This window comes from Triticum dicoccoides, chromosome 5A (genome assembly GCF_002162155.2).
Source record: "Triticum dicoccoides isolate Atlit2015 ecotype Zavitan chromosome 5A, WEW_v2.0, whole genome shotgun sequence".
NCBI lineage: Eukaryota > Viridiplantae > Streptophyta > Magnoliopsida > Poales > Poaceae > Triticum > Triticum dicoccoides.
In genome coordinates, this window is record NC_041388.1 from 653,028,217 (window position 1) to 653,034,033 (window position 5,817).

The 5,817-nt window shown below is 45.4% G+C and overlaps 1 pseudogene; it reads right to left on the minus strand.

Annotated features, from left to right (window-relative positions):
* Window positions 1-4,250: 4,250 nt before the first annotated feature.
* Window positions 4,251-5,489, minus strand: LOC119298653 (annotated as a pseudogene).
* Between the last annotated feature and the right edge of the window lie 328 nt (window positions 5,490-5,817).

Below are 5,817 nucleotides of genomic sequence, written 5' to 3' on the forward strand. Positions count from 1 at the left end.
AAAATCCCCAGGCACAGAAATGCTGACGCGTGGATGCCTATTGGTCCCGGTTGGTGCCACCAACTGGGACCAAAGGGTCTCCTGCCTGGGCTCTGCGCACTGCCCACGTGGAGGCCCATCAGTCCTGGTTCTGGATTGAACCGGGACTAAAGGGTCGGGGAATTAGTACCGACACTTTAGTCCCGGTTCAAGAACCGGGACTAAAGGCCCTTACGAACCGGGACTATAGGCCCTTTTTCTACCAGTGGTTAGATAGGATCGACAAGCTGCGTCAATGATTTGTACAAAAATGCGTCCGGACTTCTTTTGAAAGATCCGAGGCCATCATTGGTGATCATGTCCAGACTTCCTTTGTCCATCTGTTCCATTCCTTGTGGTCGTCCAGATATTTTTGAACCCCAGACATCACATCACACCTTGCGTAAATGGACATGCATCAAAAAATGAGAGTTCAAAGTTTCTAAAAGTGGTATTCTAGACGAATTTTCACTCGACGGGTAATTAATGTCACAAATTCATATCTAGGGGGTAAAATGTGGAATTCACGTTTTTTTTCCTGTGTAGGTTGATTTTCTTGAGCCGTTCAATTTAAATCCACACCTCTAGGAGTTCCTTGAACCTCGGCACATTTCCTCACGTGCGTCGGACTCCAGCTTCCAACACTCCTCCCATCCTTGCCTCGCCTCTTTGATTCGTCCCCGTCTCAATCGAGGTAGCTATCTACTTCGAGCGGTGGTCCGAGCTAAGGCGCCCTCAAGGCCTCAACCCGAACTAGTCAAGTTTCGTCCCTGCATCCACAGTGCAAATTTGACTTATACATGAAATTATACAGACAACATACACATAGACCATGTGTAGAATTAACGTGTCTCTAGTTTCGTTCTATTTTGGCACATGATATCGGCTACGAAGGGTGGTGCTTGAAACAAATTGTCAGGAAATCCAACAACTCTGGGAGTCACACCAGAAATCGATCGGCGTCCATATTTTAAGGGAGATGAAGGAAGTTAGTGCTATGTTCTAGGGATAAGAGCGGCGGTCTGTTGCCGTCTCACTAATTCAGTGACTCACCGCTTAGCTAGGCATGCTTTAAACATTTCTATTATTTTCCAATGTAATCCTTGGCTGCCTGATTGAGTGTGTGCAGTCAGACATGCTTTCGCCTATTGAATAAAGTGCCAAATGGCGTCAGTTCTTCAAAAAGTTAGGTTCTTATTATGGCCACGATAAGAATGCACCGAACCATGCATTACCATTGTTTAGCTCACATATGTCATAATTCGGTAGCCAATGATATGTGACATTGTAGCATTACCTTCCGTTAATGTCTTACTAGCACATATGCTCGTGCGTTGCAACTAAAGAGAGTTTTTGTGAGAAGCAACGAGAAAGAGAATTGATGTGTGGTCCAAAAAAAGGGTATCCACAATGGAAGGCGACAGAGGAGTTATGGTCTTCTCGCTGGACATGTTTGACACGGGAAATCTCGATAGTGATGGGGTTGGTTGGATTGGTGGCGAGCACCCAACTCATGTTTTTTTCCATCTGGGTCTGCCTCTATCTTCAGGTTGTGCCTGCCTACTCATTTAGTGGCTGCGCGGCGACCTTCGGGACACGGTTGTTTCGACCACTGTATCCTACGCCGGCGTAACCAGGTGGATTATTAATTGCAACGCATCAATCCCGTTTCAGTAGCATAATAAGGCATGAATGTCCCTTCTTTTTTAGGGTTTATTCTCTTTGATTATTGTAGTGCTCAAGTGCCCATAATTTTGCTATAATTAAAGCCAAGCAACATATTCTCTTTTATTAACATGTGCCCACAATTTCTTTCATTTATAGTCAACCAGCATAAAACGACCACGCACCGCTAACCAATGGCCAGCGCGAATATTTAATAAAATACTATAGCATCAGATTAGATTTTTTTTATATTTTCTTTGACATTCGAAAAAAAATATGAATTGGCGAATATTCTTGGAAACGTGAACAATTTTTTAAATCCCGAACAATTTTCAAAAGATGCGACAATTGTTTTTAGGAAATTCCAATATATTTGGAAAAAAGGAGAAAATTAGAAACATTAATAGTTTTTGAAATTCACAAAAAATATTTTGAAAACATGAAATTTTTATAAAAACACAAAAAATTCGATTTTTGATCTTTTTAAATGGGTAACATTCAAAAAAAATTCTTGGACGAAAATATTATTTTGGATTTGTGAACATGTCACTAAAACAAATATTATTTTGTGGGCCAGAGCGTGTGTGGCCCAAATACGTAATCCTGGACAATTTTTTTTTCTTTCTAGCGAATAGATGCACAAAAGTTTAGTACCACCTCAGATAAAAAAATACTTTCAAAGGTGAACGGATGAAAAAATTGGAAAAACGCACCTTACTTTATTCCTGAAATCTAAAAAGTGGCCGCGCACTTTTTGGTCGAACCGAGCGGCCGGCTCTCACAGCGCATGCATGTGGTAATTTATTTGTCTGCTAGTGCATGTAGGCGTGGCATTAAATACGTTCACACTGCTCCTTTAGTTTAAGAAAGACAGATCCATCTGCATTTATTTCGGGTTTTTAAAAATTCAAAAAGCTATATCTTTCAAACCGCGCGTCGGAATTCAAATCTGTTTTCACCATAGAAATCCTCGCGACGAGATCTTTGAAACTAGATCCCGCATGGGTATATTTTGACGAATTTTTTTCGATGCCAACTTTGGAGCTATATAGTGCAACTCTATTACTGCATTGTGCAACTTTATTACTACATCGTGCAACTTTTTTTCAAAACTAATGTTTGGAGCTGCGCCTTTGTATGAGGTTACAACCTAGCAACCACGACAACTTTGATGTGCGACTAGTCTATTGCCTCGACGAAAGTCGATGTGCAACCTCCTCTTGTAATGTAGTCTAGTCGCACACACATTGATGTTTAGTTGGCTTGTAATGTAGTCTAGTTGCACATACATTGATATTTACTTGGCTTGTAATGTAGTCTAGTTGCACACACATTGATGTTTAGTTGGCAGAAAGACTAATTGCACACGCATATGCTTAGTTGGCTTGTAATTTAGTCTAGTTGCACATATACTGATGTTTAGTTGGCAGGACACTAGTTGCACACACATATGCTCAGTTGGCGTGGCAATCTAGTCTAGTTGCACACACATTGATGTTTAGTTGGCAGGACTTTTTTGGCACACACACATATGCTCAGTTGGCGCGGCAATCTAGTCTAGTTGCACACACATTGATGTTTAGTTGGCAGGAAGACTAGTTCATTGAAACATCCCCATGCGGGATATAGTTTTGAAGAGCACGTTGCGAGGATTACAGCGGTGAAAACGGATCTTAATTCCGACGCGCGGTTTGGAAGATATAGCTTTTTGAAAATTTGAAAACCGAAACAAATGCATATGTGATCTGTTTTTTCCAACTGATTGTGACCGATGTGAATGTATTAAATGCTAAAAGATACATGCGCTAGCGGACAAAAATTACACACATGCATGTCTATGCAGAGCAGACGCTAGCAGATAAAAGAATTTCTATTTTAGGCCGGCCGCTCGCGCATGCCAGCGAGCAGCCGGCCGCTACGTAGACTCGTCCTACTTTATTAATAGGTATAGATATAGATATAGAGGTATAGATATAGATTAGTTGAAACCTTTCCTCTGAGATTTTTTACCCCCAACTCACAAGTTCTCTCCTTCGGCGGTTTTGCGTCAGTCTAGACTCTAGAGTCCTGACTGATAGTGAGTGTTCAATTCCGCGGATCAAGCACTTGAAAAAATATAACAAATACATGATTTAGATCGAGGAGTGTTCGTAACCGGGCTAGCTAGTTTTTGTATATATCATCACCTATGAATTGTTTTGTTGTTGTACGGAAAATTTGTGCCATGTTTGGTTCTCTTTATCTGTCGTAATTTGCCGGATTTTCAAAATACATGAATAGGAAAAACGCGGGAGTAGAGTGACATGTCCTTTTGTATTCTGTATATAGGATTACAAGACTAAAGAAATTTGGATAGAACTGTATTTGGTAGCCCAGAAAAAACAAAGAAATTTTTGCAAGAGATTTGACTGGAAGGAAAATTTTCCCCATCAAAATAGAGTACAAATGAATTCTATGAAGAAAAAAAACCCATAAGATTCCAATACTGCACATCAAACCCCTAATGATTTGATTCCAATACTGTACAAAGGATTCCACATTTTATAGAATAATCATTTACTATTCATCTAGTGAGCGAGAGGATTAGCCAGGTGACCAAGAAACAAAACTGCATCTGTCTCCTCCTCTACCACGGCAAATAAGAAAGGTCGATCCGCCACAAAATCGACCAGATCCCGTGGTGCCCCAGGAGCCGCACTACCAAAGTAGAGGACGGCCGTGGCAGCGGCGGCCACGGTGCCTACCTCGTCCACCTCGATAGTGGCCTTATGGTACACCCCGGTGATGGAAATCCCTTCCCCGCCGGTCATCATGCCCGAGAAGTCGCCGCCTTGGAAAGCCCTAGTGACACCAAGCTTCCGCATGTCGGATGACACTTCGAACTCGGATGTGAACTTGAACTTGGGGACCATGAACTGCCCGACTGGAACCTTCTTTGTCGGCGTGTGCGTCTTGATGAACTCTGGCGTCGACACAGCCTTGTCGTACAGATCGACGATCTCAGTCTCGCTGTCCGGTAGTAGGATAAGCATGTAGAATTCAGCTTGCTGCTACACATCGTTCTTGTACGGCAGCTTGAGGGCCCTGAAGCCCAGGTAGACCGCGATCTGCTGTGACTCGCTTGTCGTCATGGATGGCACGCGCACGGTGGTGCCGCCTGGGATGTGGAACGGCGCCGTAGAGACGTCGAACGGCTGTGTCCACGCCCCTTTGAAGTAGAGCGCGTTGGCGAGGACGACCGCCGTGCCGGAGTTGACGGAGCCCGGAGGCAGGACTTGGAGGATTTGCTTGTTGGTCGCGTCCGCCACGAAGGCGTTCACGCGCTGCCTCGCCTGCTCAGCCCCCGACACGAAGTCCACGGATTCTACCGTGGCGTTGTACCGCGACGCGGCGATGGCCGTGAACTCTGGCTTGAGCGCCAGCATCCGGTCCACCCACACGCCGCTGGCGAAGGACGTCTGCGCTATGCCGTTGAGCCTGCCGACGAGCTCGCTCGCCGCCGCGCGGTGCAGCTCGTTGAGCAACGCCGACCCAAGGAACCGCAGGAGCTCGTTAAGTGTGTCGCCCCGCGCGCCGGCGGCCACCTTCGCGAACGCCGCGTGGATGGACAGCGGCGAGATGACGAAGTTGCTCCCCGTGCCGCCTTCCGCCCGGACGCCGGCCTCCCTGGCGAGAGCCAGGCACGATGCGTTCCTGAACGCGGGGTCGACACCAGGAGCTGGAGGCGCCTCGGTGAACAGGGTCGAGCTGAGGCGCCATGCGGCGAGCAGGGTCAAGCAGAACAAGAACTTCCCGAAGGGCGACATCGGAATCGCTGTTTTGGGACGGAGGGAGTATGATGGAAGCGTGTAACCCCTGAGGGCCGCGTGTGGTTTGTATTAATAAGAGAACAGCCGTGGCTTACACGAAAGGAGATCGCTTAGGATTCATCATGGAATTACAGAAGCTCGGTAGAAGAGTTAGAACAGAAGAAGAGACAGAATCTAATACGAGTACAAGTTAAACACCTCTCCTATCTCGCGTCTGGATTAGGGTCAGGTGCACAATGAACTACTAATAGGCTGTTAGCCTAATTATCAATTTACTAGTAAATATGCCCGTGCGTTGTAACGGGAGACAAAAAATTATGCCTCG